The 17,797-nt window shown below is 31.4% G+C and overlaps 1 long non-coding RNA gene across 1 annotated transcript; it reads right to left on the bottom strand.

The window, feature by feature from the left end:
• Positions 1-15,029: 15,029 nt before the first annotated feature.
• Positions 15,030-16,200, bottom strand: LOC107762251 (uncharacterized). Its single transcript, XR_012693677.1, has 2 exons — positions 15,867-16,200; positions 15,030-15,225 (listed from the first exon to the last, which is right to left on the bottom strand). It is a non-coding gene; the product is annotated as an uncharacterized LOC107762251 (long non-coding RNA).
• Between the last annotated feature and the right edge of the window lie 1,597 nt (positions 16,201-17,797).

The raw sequence follows: 17,797 nt of genomic DNA, 5'->3' as shown, positions 1-17,797 counted from the left end.
TCAGCGACTATGTGTTCTATATAAAACTTTAAAATCAATTGTCAGATTTATTTTGGCTTCTTTTTTATTGTGTTCTTTTATCTATGTTTACCATATTTTGAAGAATTCGTGTGGTGAAAGACTTTTCTTCTTTCTTTTAGTAGTGATAGTATAGTTTATATTTTAGGTTATATCCATGAGGTGGTAAATTGAACTCGAATTAGTGAAAGGAGGAAATTACACAAGGCAGGTTATCCTTATCCATGCCTATTTGTCTTTATTTTCCCTTTTGAGCCATGGTGGAACTTCACTAATTTTGTGACTCATTTTATGTTCTTTTGCAGTATTCCATATGTGGGATTTGTTTCTTTCTCACACGCTGTCAACTAACAAAATTATTTAGTTTATTATGGTAACTTTGCACATTCATAAAATGTAAAGAGAGCCCAAATTTAGCACGCATTTTTCTTTGAAGGTCATGGTGGAATTTGCAAGCACGTATATATATGTATTTTGTTCACATTGTTAGTGTTGATTGTTCGGTCTTCAATAAGATAATTGAGACTTTCTGTATTTATTTGTTATCATACCTTTTTATTATCTCTTAATTGGTTAATAATATATGTAACATGTGTTGGAATGCTTTATCAGTCCGGTTACTTCTGCTATCTCTAATGACAAGTTTTGGTGACACATCATTTATATGATAGCCAAAAGTCGATGCCTCTATGATATCTGTTGTCTTGGTCATTCAGTTGAATTCTTCTTCTTTTTCGGCTTCTATTTTGCGGAGTATATATAATATTGACTTAAGCCACAAAAATTTCATACCCATAACAATACGTTGAAATGTCACATCTTTCTTATACAGATTCTTTAGATCATTGAAAATCTCATAATGTGCTTCATAATAGTAATACATTATCATTACTATTTAATTTTTAAAAACGTGAAGACAACGTGCTTTCCCTATTTTTGCATTTACCTTATTATTTAACAAGTGCAAACGTCTCTAAATATGATTACTCAACTTTTCTCTAACAATATAATTGTTATTTATCATGTATTAATAAAACATCCATTTATGTGGCCTTTCATGTCCCAATCTTTTTATCCATACTTTTACTTTAGTAATTGTAACATAGCACTCTCTTACATGAATACCTATTCATTCTTTTGACATTTTTGTACTTTCTTATTTTTAAAATCTTAAATGCCTCTAAATACAATTACTGAGTGGGGGGCTTAGTATAGTTTATAATACAATTCTTCCGAGTATAATTTATGAAAATATCTAAATAGGCATGGCGGGCTTCTCTTATAGCTGAGAATATTACTCCCCAACACACTCTTATCATAGAACTACAAAAAGTGCGATGCTTTCTTTAGATTTATTTTTCTATTTTATTTTTTCATATGTAACTTTTCCTTAGTGATTTTTTATTTATTTTTTCCCCGTATGTATGTCTTATGGTACATCTATAAATTTTATCTTTGTGGTATTATAAATTTTTTAGCTCTTTCTCTTAACAAAATTTATAAAAAAAAGTTATTTGGTTGATTCATTTTTAACCGCGCAAAGCGCGGATAAGTTAACTAGTAGTCTCCTAAATTTGGAACTTCAGCTCCAAACAAAAGTAATGCATATTAATTAAACCTGTTAATCGGGCCAGGCTGACCCGTTTTCAACCCACTTCAGCCCGAGTCAGCTCGGTTCAGCCCGGTACTGTAGCATACAGGGCAGACTGGGACGGGTTGGTAGGGGGACCTGGTTTTGGACGAACACGTTCAGCTTAACGGTACACCGAACCCGCTTAACCTGACATCCCTTAACGGGTTGTACACGGGCTGTAGCCCGTTAGCAGCCCATTTATCGTTGGAATTTTTTTTAAAATTAATTGGACAGTTCCCAACGGTCAAATTGAGAAATGACCGTTGGAGAACGGCCAGATTTTGCAAAAATGGCCATTTCGGCCACCCCATTAAAAATATAGCCCTCCCACCCATAATAATTGAAAAATTACATTTTTAACCTTTTAAAATCTATAAATAGCCCCCCTTCTTCTTCATTTTTTCTCACAATTCACTCTCTTACTACTCTAATTCTCTCTCAAGTCTCAATTCTCTCTTGATATTATAGTTCTTAAATTCTCAAATCTCAAATTCTCAATTATTTATTATTTCAAGTTTCATCCATTATTTAGTTTAGCCATTATAAAATTATTATTATCAAATATCAAGTATTCAAGTGAAGTGTGGTATCAAGTATTCAAGTATAAAGTATCATCTATCAAGTTTCGGTCTATCAATTGAAGTTTGATTTTTGATATCAAAAATTCAAAATTAGTGCGGCATCCGGAATCCCGGTACACTCGTTCCATCTCTTTCTCTTATTTGGTGTACACTAATTTTATTATTTAGAATTATTAATTTAGTTTCTTAATTTAATTTCTTATTTAAAGTTTAATTTCTTACTTTAATTTACATAATGGATTTTACTTAGAGCGGCCAAAAGGCGTGCACTAATAGAGGTGGTAGTAAGAAAACTTCCAAAAGAACAAGAGGTGGTATTGGTTCTTCTAATAGATTTACACATATTTATGAAAGTTCACATGAAAATTTAAATGTAGATTATGAGTGAATGCAAGAAAATTTGGGTGTAGATGATGGTTTAGATGATATGTTAGATGATATTCAATCACCCGATAATCTTGAAACACCACCACCTACACCTGGTAATGCTAGTCAAACTTAAAATATTAGGGGTGCAACAAGTAGGCCTCCTCTCCCTATTAAGAAGAATCGACGATTACGACGTAAGTGTTGCATATTTTTTGAAAGACTAAAAGATAAAAAATATTATGTAAAGTTTAAAATTTGTAGTGAACATTATAAACATGAGTCCGATAAAGGAGGGGGAACGGGTCAACTTCATAGGCATATGGAAGAGAAACACCCTCTTAATTGGGGAGTAGATGAGTCATCTGGGCAACAAAAACTTAACCCGAGTACTGGGGGTTATTTGGGAAATACGATATTAAGAAAGATCAGGAAGAATTAGCTAAAATGATTGTTTTAGGTTGTTTACCTTTTAGTTTTGCTTCTTCACTGTATCTGGTTACTTATATTCAAAAAATTTATAACCCTATGTTTAAAGGTATTCCTAGAAGTACTTGTAGAGCTGACATCTTTAGGCTTTTTGGACAATATTAGACATATATATATTACTTGTTCGCAAGTCTTCCTTGTAAAGTTTCTCTCACTTTTGATATTGGTCGTGCTGTGAATGGAAATGATTATTTGACTGTTACATGACATTGGATAGATGATAATTTTTTTATGCAAAAACGTATTATTGCTTTTAAATATGATGAAGATCAAAGTCATACTAGTGCATTTATAAGTAATACTATACATGAAGTTGCTATATTTTATAATCTTGCAGAAAAAGTTTTGTGTATGTCATTTGATAATGCTTCTAACAACAACGCTGCTATTATAATATTAAAATTGCATCTACACCCACCACTTCCTGAAATATTTCATGTTAGATGTGCATGTCATATTTATAACTTGATTGGGAAGAGTGACCTTGAATTATTTAGAGATGAAATTACTTTAGTTAGGAGAGCTATTGGTGTAATTCAAGGAAATAATAGAAGTGCTAGATTAAATACATTTAAGGAAAAATGTGTACACTATAGACTAAAACCAATACTCATGCCTGAAGAAATAGTTACTAGGTGGAATTATACTTATTTGTTCTTAAGATATTGTTATAAATAGAGAATGCCTATAACTGAAGTTGCTAATTCTCATTGTACCGATCCTAACCGTTTGTTAACATCTAGAACTTGGGAAGTCATTCATGATGTTGTACAATTTTTACAAAATATTTATGTGGCTACACTTGAGTTTTCTAGAGCTTATTATCCTACCATTTCAAATGGTTTAGTTCATATTGCTGAAATTTCTCTTTTACTACATAATTTGAAGCAGAAAGAAGGATATGCTACTATTGTTGAATCTATGCTAGATAAGTTTAAAAAGTATTTCTACCCAATTCCCTATATTTACCTAATTGATGCTATTTTAAACCCTACTGTCAAAATGATAAAGTGTCGCCAATTAATTAGAGCTTTATATACTTATATGGATATTGGACCAACTGAAACTCCTGATATTGACACTTGTATTTCTGAGCTACACACACATTTACAAACTTTATATAATTATTATGCTAACATTGTTGATGCTTCTTCGGTTGTAGATGCAAATATTCTTTCAACTAATCCTTCAACATCTGGAACAACTATGGATGATGATGATTGTGTTCAAGATTATTTGATTTGGTCTACACTAGGAAAGCATCAACAAACCAATAGCAGGAATATTGATGAACTACAATTCTACTTGCAAAAGTCACCAGATCCCCTCACAGAGGATTTTCTACCGCTGGGTTGGTGGAGGAGCAACTCAAATTAATTTCCTGTTCGTTCGGCCATGGCTCGAGACGTGCTAAATGTGCCGATTTCAACAGTCGCATCAGAGAGCGAATTTAGCCAAGCAAGGCAGCAACTAGGAGATACCCGTCATTCATTGGGCAACAACCCTTTGAAAATTCTAGTGTGCTTCAGAAATTGGATAAGATCAGAACGGCGAAATCAAGGGCGTGACGAGGTAGACGAAGAGGAGGACCAAGAAATTGGAGATATAATGGTTTATGGTTCTGATTCAACCAATGCCGAAAATCAAGAACCTCATGTTGACGTGGAAGAACTTACAAAAATGATGCAAAACATGTGATGTACTATTTCTTATTTTTTATAATTATTGTAAACCCTTAAATTTGCAAGTTCAAAAATAAAAAAATAAAAAAAGAACTTGCAAATTAATTTGAAGTATTAAAAATATAAATGAAAGCCTTCGGAGTGTGTTCCTTATATTGCCTATTGGTCTTATTAAATAATTTTTTATAGTCACTTACTTTTTAATTTTAATTTTATAATTTTAAAATACAAATTTCAAATTTAAAACTTTAAACTTTAAACTTCAAAGTTTAATTCTAACCCTTAAAAGTTTGCAAATACTTAACTATCAATAACATTGAATAAGAAAAATAAAATTTAATTTAAAAAAATTTAACTGGAGCCCGGCCCGCCCGAACCCGTACGGGCCCTAAAAACCCGAAATTTCCCAATCCGCCAAGAGCCCGTTAACCAACCCACCCGCTAGCCGAACGGGCTGGGGTTTTCCCCGTTCAGCCCGTCTCAGCCCGCCCGATAACACCTATAATATTAATTAAGGCCCTTATTGTTCTTTTTGCTATTTCAATTTCGATTTAGTATATTATTATATTACTTTTTTCAGCTTCAACTTTTAATATTTTCCTTTTTCAAAATCGGCCAGATAGCCCAATTGCCCACTAATATTTTTTTCTTTTTTTATAAAAATGTTTTCTTCAAAAATATATTCGTCCATGGAATTTTACAAGTTTTTTTAAATTACTTGACAATTTTATGACAAAACTAATACATAAGACTTAGAGAAAGGAAACATAATTAATGAAAGTAATTAAATGAAGTTGTCTACACTAAACAATATTTCGAATTTGAATTGTAAACAAAACCTTATTTGTTCATAGTTCAGTAAAGATTAGGATTCAAAGGTCAATTTTTTGGATTAGAGGTAAAGTATTAAATAGCTTAAAGTTAATTTAAATATTTGTAGAGTAGTATGCAATGTGGTTAAGTCAAGTGACAAACTAAAAACAAGTCACTTGATAATTTTACGACAAAACTTATACTAATACTCAAATATATATATATATATATATAATTAATGCAAATAATTGAACGAAGTTATCTACCATCAACAACATTCTGAATTTGAATTGTAAAATGAAACCTTATTGTTTCTAGAGCTCATAGCAAGTTTGGAGATTAGTACTCCTTCATCCTTAACTAGAGGTCTCGAGTTCGAGCCCCTGGGTATGGAATCGCCTTTGTTAGGGAGCGCTTTACCCCCCAATATGAGATTTTCCTGCGCGAATCCAGATTTAATCGGGCCCCAATGTGGATCCGGACACCGAGTGGGAAACCAAAAAAAAAAATTGGAGATTAAGATTCAATGAGCAATTATTTGGATTAGAGGTAAAGCATTAAATGGTTCAAAGTTAATTTATATAATATAATAGAAATATACATAAATAGGAGAATAGAGGTAATGTACAACAACAATAATAATATTTACATTGCGATTCCACAAATGAAATTTGGGGAGGATAGGGTATACGTACACCTTATTTCTGTATTATGTAATAAAGAAAAATGAAGAACTGAAAAGTTATTGGTTAACTATATGAATTTTTTTCTAATTTTTAGGGGTCGTTTGGTAGGAGGTATTAGAAAAAATAATGCAGGCATTAGCTCTATGCATTATTAATACCTTGTTTGGTACATTTTTTCAACATGTGTAAATTAGTTATACATCATACTTGACATTATCATATATATATGTAATGCATAAAAAACCATGTCATTAGTAATAACAAGGCTATTAATGCATGCATTAGCATGGTTAAAGACAAAATTATCCTTAAAGTCTCTTAAAGCTAGAGAATATGGAGAGCATTTTTGTAAACAACTATTTTTCTTAAATATTATGCAATACATTATAATTTTAATACACCACACCAAACAGTAAATAAGAAATAATATCCGCATAACTAATGCTTGCATTACTAACACATACATTACTAATCCATGCATTACTAATACACCTTATTCCGCACTATTCTTATACACCCTACCAATCGACCCAAGATTCTTAGGTATGTTTCATTGGATAATAAGAAGGTTGTTGGAATCTAATTCAAGCAATATGGTATACTGTTCAAACAAGTTAGTTCGCATAACATGATTAATATTTTCCGCGCATCGCGCGGGGTACAATATTAGTATTAATTAAGGCCCTTATTGTTCTTTTTGTTATTTCAATTTTGATTTAGTATATTATTATATTACTTTTTTTCAGCTTCAACTTTTAATATTTTCCTTTTTCAAAATCGGCCAAATAGCCCAAATGCCCACTAATTTTTTTTTCTTTATTTTCAAAATTTTTTCTTCAAAAATATATTCGTCCATGGAATTTTACAAGTTTTTTTAACAAAAAAAATCGAAAATGAGTTTTTCAAAAACCAAAATTTCAAAATTCTCATAAATTTTTTTTTCCTCCACTTACAAAACTGCAACATTTTTTCAAGTGAAATGCATGTCCAAACATAATTTGAAATTCCAAATACCAATTTTCAACTTAATTCCAAATACTACTTCTTTTCAAACATTGCAATTTTTATGTCCAAACGCCTACTAAAAGTTGTCCATACTTAACTAAACCAATCACAAGCAAATAGAATTTTGTTCATAAACAATAAGCTCAAAATCTATCAAATTCTGAAAGGTTTTCGTCTTCATTTATCCTCATTCTTCGATTAAAATTTCTCTATTAAGATTTCGTTAGGCTAAATATATACCACCTAGTGTTTTCCTTTATGCATTAAGAACTATTTGGAGTGAAGTCACAAAGTTATAATGTTTTTTTTTTTTTTTTTTTTTTTTTTTTTTGCAGAATAGAAAACTAACAGGATTGTGATTGTTTCATTTTGTTCAAGGATAGTGATTATCTCACAATGATTGGGATATAAACTCATAATTTGTGCTTTAAATTATACACTCTTGAACGTTGGATTGTCACTTAGGGACATACTTTGGCCTTTATACTATAAAAATTATTGTTTCGGCTCTCTAAGTTGGAGTTGTCAAATTATGTGTTACAAGTTAAACTTCATTATCATTCAATCCAAAATGATAATTGACTAGTTTGTTAACATATATAACTAAAACGCTTTAGACAAATATGATGAGGCCTGAATTTACATAACAACTTCAAACACACTTATTTTTGAAGAAGCGATCTGATTTATTAATTTCTAGTCTTCATCTCTTGGTCTTTCTTTGAAGAATTTAAATTTTTATTTAAAATGAGCACATTTATAGCCTGTTTGATAATGCTTCTCCAATCCGAGAAGTATTTTTTTTTTCTTAAAAAAAATTATTTTTTTCAAAGTTGAAGTGTTTGGCAAAGCTTTTGGAAGAAAAAAAAAGTGCTTTTGAGGAGAAACGAAAAAAAGTAGTATCTCTCCAAAAAAATTTGAGAAAAATACACTTAGAAGCAGTTTTTAAAAGTTTAGCCAAATACTAATTGCTGCTCATAAGTGCTTTTGAAATTAATTAGTCAAACCCAAATTACTTCTCTCCAAAAGTACTTTTGAGAAAAAATACTACTCAAAATAAACTGATTTTTAGCTATTAACCTTTATAGCATTTGCTTTTGAAGTAGTGTGAAGCTCGGAAGGATGACAAATATTTAATGAGCAGTTTCTTAATATCTTCATGTTGTAACTGGCTTACTAGTGGATTCCAAGTTTGGCATTAACTTATGTATATTTCGGTATCTTTCATAGAAATCTAACGCACATAAAATAAAATGTTGGCAAATGCTTACTGAGTAGACTTGCAATAAGTTAGTCAGGACAATTTGTTAATCAAAAAGTTATGGTTTGAACTGTAGTGTCATAAGTTTGAATTTTAATGAACTTGTTTCGTTTCTTAAAGATTTGTTGTAAGTCATAGTTCTTAAGTGATTTTCTTGATATACTATTAAAACCTCTAAGGCTGTGACCTTTAAACATTTCCTTAATCGTAATTACGGTTAACATTCTTTTTTGATAAAATAATTTTTCGTAATTCTTCCTAACGAAATACTATGATATTCCTTCGAGGAAAATATGTTGACATCCAGTGAGGCCCAATATAACAGTTGACATGGGCCTTCATTGGTGGCTGGGCCTGCCAGTTATCCCCTATTTCGTAAAAATAGCACGGTATAGCCAGTTTTCGGACTGGTTATTCAAAAATAACCAGCGTTTACGAAGTCAATAAAAAATAGCCACTATTTTGCTGCAACAGAGACCGGTGCATATTATGAACTCCAGCATATTATGTTGGACCGGTATACTTTGCTGACTCCAGTATATTATACTGGACAATTATACTTGCTGGAACTCTAGTATATTATGTTGGAGTTCTAGTGTACTTATGCTGGAACTCCATCATATTATGCTGGAGTTCCGGCATACTTATCCTGGAACTCCAGTATAATATACTGGCGCATTTTTCGGGTTTTAAACAGTGTTTTCGCTCAGATTTATCTTTACATGAAAAGTGAATAAATTTCGATTACTTTTAAAACTGGGCTATTTTTGAACGACCAGTTGTAAATCTAGTTATTTTTGAATTTATCCCCCTATTTTCTTGTAAAAATTGCACGGGGCGCCCTATTTGGTCGCCCCCATTTAACCTATACTCATTTTTTAAAAGTTTTAACTTGTACCGACTTTTTAAACAATTTCAACTCTCTTTCTCCTCCTTCTCCTTCTTCTTCTTCTTCTTCTTCTTCTTCTTCTTCTTCTTCTTCTTCTTCTTCTTCTTCTTCTTCTATATTGATACGTATACCCCTTCTGAGAGAAGCCAAGAATATGTAAAAATGGAGCAACAGAGACAATGATCTTTACCAGTATGATCAGATCCCATTGTTTGTTGAAGTTCAGCTCAACAAACTAAGCCAAGAACTGCCACCACCACCAACATCTATTTCCATTGTACTCTTCTGATATTTATTATTGCAACTTCCTTTACAATCCAATTCGAACCCCAAATACTTGTTTCTTTCAATAGATTTGGAGAAAACAGATTCACTGAGAGGAGTAGTGATTATGATGGCTTTAACACCACGTGAAGCTACGAGTTTGGCCATGTCTAACATAGGAATCATGTGGCCATGAGTCATAAAAGGAAAGAAGAAAAAATAGAGTTGACCCATGTGTGATCAAAGTTGCAGTAGAAATAGAAAGCAAAAAGAGAGCATTTGGGGCTAGAGCTGAAGTTCGTCAGTTACAAAACAAAAACTTCAGCTCTAGAGCTGAAGTTCGCCAGTTACAAAAACAAAAACTTCGCCACTTACAAAACAAAAACTTCAGCTCTAGAGCTGAAGTTCGCCAGTTACAAAAATAAAAACTTGCTACTTCAGTCCCGTCTACTAGAATGCTGAAGTTTTGCGTGATTGTCTTTGCTACTTCAGCCTCATATGCTGAAGTTACGCAAAAAAGTGGGTGCGCTTGCAATTTTTTTTGCAAAGCGGGCACAAGTTAAAACGTGACCCAAAAAGCGGATATAGAAAGGAATTTTTACATTCCTATGCCATATAGGAAACTATTTTACCCTCAATGTTTAAGGTTTGATATAATTACATTTAGTATACCTAATTACCAATTATATATCATTAGTAGTTTTTAAGGGTATTAATTACACTCCTAATTTAATGGTACCGTATATTCCTTCTAATACCGCTTCCCCCACGTTTCTCTCTCCAATTCTCACACCTTCACCCACGTTTCCCTCCCACACCCATGATTTCTGTATCAAAATCCCATTATTTCTTCCATAGTCAAGGCATTGTCGGCACCTCTGCAATCTTGTCCTAATGTTTTTGTGCCCGAGGAAGATGAGCACAAGCCTGGTCGATTTGATGGTTATGATTTCGGGTTCCTTCAGTAATATAAGAGTAAAGAAAAAGAGAGCAACAATTCCACCATTGACAGTTATTAAAAAGCTTTGAAGTTTTGAATTCAAATTTGGGTTTTCAAAAATCATTATTTGTTTGGATTGGGTGTTGTTGTAAATAATTGGGAATATGGTTTGGAGTTTATATCTCAATTTTGAGGGGTTTTGGTGAAGATTAAACTTGATTTTGACTGAATTTCAGATTAAAACTCGAAGAAGAAGAAGAAGAAGAAGAAGAAAAAGAATACATGACATACATTATATTACAACAATTATAGATAAATTGTAGACTGTTGTTTATTTATTTTTGAGCTTTTGTGTTTTTGTGTTAAAAATTTTGATGGGAGCTTGTTATTCCACTTTGTCTGTTTTGGAGCTAACTTGTGCAGAGGAGAAGATGTTTTTTAACTTATATATATTGATATACCTTTAAATTCAAGAAAGTATGGTTGTATTGTATTTAAGGAGGCGTGAATTTGTAGAATAGGTTAAATGTGAGGAATGAATCAAATAAGACTCACAATGGCTTGTTTTCTGCATTTATTTTACATTAAAACTGCATATCATTTGAAAAATTAATATGAAAATACAGAATTTCAATTATCTACAAATTTTCTACAAACTGTTCATAACAGAATTTATCTTTATTTTCATGCATGTTCGTCTCGAACACTAAAGTTACTTGATATGCCAACATCTCCCGATATAGAGGAATACAACTTATCTACAATTTTCTACAACTTGCACACATTATTTACACCCAGTGAAATACAACTATAATAACATAAAACTTACATACAAAATTTATACAGTATGTCTTTTGTATATTTTGTATCTGATTTATACATAGTAAAAATAATTTTCATACAACTAATTATATATTATACAACTTATCTATAAATTATCTACAATTTTCGTATGTTATTTCTACTAAGTTATATACAACTACAATATAATATCACTTAAATATAATTTTTATACAATGTTGTTCAACTTTCATACAATAGTTAAATGAATAAAAGAAAAATAAATAAACAATAGAATACAATTTTTCTACAATTCAGCTAAAATCAAGTCTAATCTTCACCAAAACCCCTCAAAATTGAGATATAAACTCCAAACCATATTCCCAATTATTTGCAACAACACCCAATCCAAACAAATAATGATTTTTGAAAACCCAAATTTGAATTCAAAGCTTTTTAATGGTTGTCAATGGTGGATTTGCTGCTCTCTTTTCCTTTGCTTTGTATTACTGAAATTTGGACATAATAGCATTTGATATAGAAGAATTGTAAAAGATTTAGTCGTTTTTGATTTGTGAAATCAGAAAAGTTTGAAATACAGTGTATCGAAAAAGCAGAGACGCTAAATTTGAAATGAAGCTGACGAAGAAGATTAATGTGCGTGATTTGCATTGTGGAAGATCTGGAAGAATATTTAATCCCCCCAATTTTAGCGCGCCTAAATAAGGAATCCTACAGCTATAATGATTCCTTATTTAATGCATTATCTATATTTTGTAGAAATACTATTAGCATGAAGGGTAATATACAAACTATGAACATATTTGGTAATATAGTTTCGTATATGGTATATGAATGAAAATTTCCCTAGATGCAAATGCCCCTATTTTCTTGATGAAGAGCTGAGGAGGGAAAAAAAGCAAAGATCACTTTTAGCCCGCGACCAAAATTAGTTACATTCGATAGTCGCAAGAGTGTATAAATTTTTTATATTTTTCAATTATTATTTTAAGAGCGGCTATACAATGTCATTTTCCCAAAATCAAACTTTCACTAAATAAAGTTGTGGAGCAGTTTTACACGATATACCCATGGATCCTACATAATTATAAAAAAAATTCTTAAATTAAATCAAGATAGATTCAGTTTTTATCTGTTTCCTATCTTGATAAAATAGATAAAAGATTCATCTGTGAGGAACTTTTATTGAGCTTAAAATCAGTTTTTGAAACAGGAGTAGTACTTACACTACAATATATACTAGTATTATTTAACCAAATTATAGCTAGGTAAACCTACCTCCTCGGTTTCCTTTTTCTTATATATCTATATATATTACCATAATGTGTAGGATTTAACTTTTATATATATTCATTGACAACGTAATGAAATTCTCACACTATTTTCAGTAGGGCAACGCTGTACTCGACAGGCAAAATCAATTCTCGGACACCATAACATGGCAACTATACCCGACGATATCACTATAAGTATCCTCTCAAATTAAACTTGCCAGCGAAATCCCTCTTGCCATTCAAGTGTGTTTCTAGGCCATGGCTTCCTTGGATTTCAGATCCCAAATTCAGGTCTACATCTTGGAAATTACTCTTTATTGAGTTAACATTGTTATTGGTAAAAATTGCACCTATTTTTTAAAAAAGTTTTAACTTGTACCCACTTTTTAAACAACTTCTTCCTCTTTCTTTTTTCTGCTGCTGTTGGTGCTGCTATGAAACTTCACCCATTGGTAAAAATTGCACCCTTTCTCCTCTTCCTAATTCTCCTCCTCCTCCTCCTCCTCCTCCTCCTTCTTCTTCTTCTTCTTCTTCCTTCTTTCTTCTGCTGCTGTTGGTGCTGCTATGAAACTTCATTTCATGGAATGATTGTCATAAGTATGTTTATCAGATTATTTAAAAACAAATTATAAATAATTACGTAAGTTAGCAGACAATAACTTACGAAAATTACGTCCTACTGTGCTGCTACTTTTCTTAATTTTTTTTTGAAAAATAAACCAACATTGAGTCAAATATTCTCTTATAGTGACGGAACAACATTCATTTTTGGTAAAGATATACGTTCAGATCCCAAGGTTACTCGTAGACATGTATGGATCGTTCTTCCTGTATAATGAACCCAATTCCCTTTTCCTATCAATGAATTTACATATATGCCGTCTGTGTCTTCTCACTGCAGATTAGATATTGTGCTCAGTTTGATGCTTTACTAGAAATTAAAAAACTTCAGCTTATATAGTGCTGAAGTTTTTACAAATGAACTAAATAACTTCAGCATCTTCTGCTGAAGTTTTTGAAAAAGCTTATCCAGGACAAAAAAAATTTCAACTTATTTAGTGCTGAAGTTTTTATAAATGAACTAAATAACTTCCGCATCTCCTACTGAAGTTTTTGAAAAAGCTTAATGACAAAACTAATGGAAGAAAATCCTTTTATTACACTACTTTTAATCCAAACCAACATTGTTACGTCGAGCAAATTATGAATTGTGGTATTTGATATGACCCTTGTAGATTCAGCTTTTCAATATTATATTCTCAAAGCACGCTTAAGAATATATTAAGATTAACGTCGCTCTTTCTAGATTATCCACCAAATATTTATTTACATGTGTAATAAAGAAGTAATTGAACCATATACCTAACCGGAGTATTCAACAATATAATATCTGGAGTATGCAAAAGTATTTAAACAACCAGTAATATAAAATTACCAAAAAACGTAATGGAGTAGTTTTATAGGGGTCTTGGTTTCTCTCCCTATTTTCAACTATTACAGTTAATGTCGATTAACCCTACGATATATATAGACGAACACGAAGAAGAAGAAAACAACAAAAATGCAATTAAAAAGAGAAAAACAAATCTGATTCGGGATCCAAAGAAGGGCATGGTAATTATTCAATCACAACATAATCTGAACTTAATATTAAGATAGCATAGTAATAAGCAGTATAATACAGTGTTAGCACATAATATGCACTTTAAATTATTGTAAGGAGTAAAATTTAATTAATCGTAAAACTTCAACTAATCATTTTACTTCAACCTCTCTCCCGTATTGTATAAACCAGCCATGCTATAACTTTTCCAGCCAAAAGGTAGGAGATATTTATTTTTATATATATTCCATGTATCGGTTGAGATATATATGATGAAGTCGTACACATCACTAGTTGACAGCATAATTAATACCAGTGTCATCATATTATAAAAATGATTTCATAAAGAAACTTTAAAGAAAAGCATTGAACCCTTAAATAACTAGCAATTAAAATACTCCACGTACACCTTAACAAATCCTTAATTCCATGGATCAAGAATAGAACTTGAAAAGAAAAAGGAAAGTGTAGCTTCTTGAAGTTATCATGCACCGCCATATTAATAAACTCAGAGAAGAGAGAACAATAGAAACAAATGCAGAAGGCAGAATTAAGCACTGGCTTGTGAGCTATGTATATACTATTTTATTTGAACAAATTAAATATAAAACTAGATTGATCGGATAATATATCAGTATAAATTTAACAGATGAGACAAGGGACATGAATAGTTATTAATAAATCTACATGTCCATAACTACAAAAGAAGAAGGAAGAAAAAGAATAGAACTACAGTACGTATCAAATAAAGAAAAATGAAGAGAATTACAAATTAAAAGAGAAAAGAAAATTTAAGGCTGCTTATGCCTCTGGGTATAGATATAATCAAGGTGAGCCTCTAGCGTTCTTCTCATCAAACATTCTTCTTCTCCAAGACCTTCACATCTATCGTCAACTTCTACTTTCGCTGTTGCCTTATCCTATAATCGCAAGTAATTAGGGCATCAGTTAAATATATAAAAAGGGCAGTTCGGTACACTAAACTCCCGTTATGCACGGGTTCAGGGAAGGGCCAGACCACAAGGATTTATTGTACGCAGTTTTGCCCTGCATTTCTGCAAGAGGTTGTTTTCACGGCTCGAAATTGTGACCTCTTGGTCATCTTAGTAAAAGCTCCCCTCCGAATCAGTTAAATATATGAATATCTAAATTTGATGGTGAAATCAGGAATTTTAACAACCCCATTCAAAAAATTATTGTAAGAATGCCGTACATAGTTGAACCTATAATACAGTTTTGAATTACCTAGATCTATCATTGTACTAGAAGCTTCCCTTATGTTGAGGAAGGGATTCAACAATTTATTTATAAACAAAAAAACTTCATTATTATTATCCTATTTGTGCAGCATAATTTTACGAATGCCACACAGAATTTGAACCTACAGTTTCGAATTACCTCTACCATATTATACTAGAAGCTTCCTTATGTTGACGAGGGATTCAACCATTTATTTATAAAAAAATTATTATTCATTCAATTAAACTTCTTTTTTTTAGAAGCTAATTAACAAAATTTTGAAATTAAACATAGGGATTGTAAACAATAATAATAAACATACCTTACTATGCTCCATCGGAGTAACGTCGTGATAAGGCGTACTCATCGGCCGGGAAGAAGCGCAAGTTAGCGTGAGAAGGAGGAGGAATGATATCATGCAAAAGGTGCTAAGTTTAGCCATATTTATTTCTTCGTCTGCTTTCTCTATAGCCTTCTGTGTATATGTTGGTGCAAAAGTGATGGATTTATAGAGTGGAGAACCAAGAAAGCAGGGAAAAGTTGCTGTATATAAAGAGCTATATATAGTAATTTCTAAAAATATAATTCTATAATTATCTCTTTTTTTCTTATTTTAAAAAAGGAGAAAATTACGGAGGGATGACGAAAAGCTAAGAAAAAGGGTGGCCAAGTAATGGACGTGTTGTATTGTACTGTTATAAAAAAGGGATAAGGTCAACGAAAAATGAAGCACGGAGTTGACCTCTTCCTCAACCCGACATGATTTGGTCTACGTCGTCAAATTAAGGTTCTCCTCTATTGAGATAAGAAATACTTAATGTTTTTTATAAGAATGAAAGGGTACATTTATACGATATTTTCGGCTTTAAATATTAGTCTTTTTAACAAATTAAATTTATTTTAAATATTTGATATTTCTAAAAATCAAAAAGTAATTTATGGTTTCTTTTCAAATCTATTCTTACTTCTTTTGATTCATGTAGTGTTAATTAAGTAATATGTTTAAGAAATATAAAGGTCATTTAAGATTAAGCCTATAATACACAGTAACTTTTTATACGTGCAAAAACCTTTAAAATAAATTATATAGACCACAGAAGTGGAGTACTAATTCTGCATTTATCGTCACAAATTAAATGAGCAGGGGTATTAGGTATCCAAAATCTTAGTTGCCTTAGATCGGCGATCATATTTACTAGTAATACTAATTTGATAAAATCTCACTTCACTCATACATGCACTTCAAATATATCCTCGACCTTGATTACTATATATGGTATTTCATAAAATTAATGAGAATCTTGTATGTTGAATTAACATATACGTACACATAATCCTTTTAAGCTATATATAAATATAATTAGGATGTTAAAAAAAACTTTTCATTAGGTTATCATGAACAATGAAGAAGTCATAATTATGGGAACACACTAGACAGGAAATGGTGAATTTAAGACACAATGATGGAGCAGAAGGGAATGGCCAACATGGACTGTGAAAGGGAACCAACGAGCAGGGGCAAATTTACTTGAATTCATCAACTTTTGTTTAAATTTTATACATATGTTATACATTAAAAAATCTATAAATACTTAATTATAAATTTAGTTAACATTATTGTATTTTCTTAGTGTCGCTATAATATTTCATAAATTTTAAAGTATGAATTTGCCTCCACCCCTGCCAACGAGACACATTCAACATGCATATAGTTATAAATATGAGTTGATTACTATATATGGAAGGACTGCGGAAGTGATCACGCTACGCTCCACGATGCATCATCACTACGTTATGATTTAAATCTACCATGCGCCTATCCACCAGCTGCCCAAGGACCACACACAAAAAGATTTCGTTAGCTTACGTCCCCTCCCGTTCGAATGAAATAATAGTATCTTTTTATAGCGGTGGCCGGTGGGATCGAAACATGTGCGATGCCTTAGATAAAATAATGCATGTATTAGTTTTGTGTATTAATAATATCTTATTTGGTATACTTTTTGAACCTATATATTAGTTATATATCCTATTTGGTATTATCTTTATTTGACCAAAAAGTGTTAAATTTTTTGTTAAACTAATTAATAAGGAAATAGAGGGTGAATCCTAGTTAAATATAATAAATTCTAGATCTAAAATTAGAAAATATCAGTGGGATGAGATCGTGTTCAAGAATAATAAATATCGAGTATATGACCAATGATTGTCAATGAATATAGTAATAGAAGCATGCAATAAATGTAGATAATG

Source organism: Nicotiana tabacum, chromosome 7 (genome assembly GCF_000715075.1).
Source record: "Nicotiana tabacum cultivar K326 chromosome 7, ASM71507v2, whole genome shotgun sequence".
Taxonomy (NCBI): Eukaryota; Viridiplantae; Streptophyta; class Magnoliopsida; order Solanales; family Solanaceae; genus Nicotiana; species Nicotiana tabacum.
The sequence above is the reverse complement of the archived record's forward strand: the minus strand, read 5'-3'. Positions and strand labels throughout refer to the sequence as shown.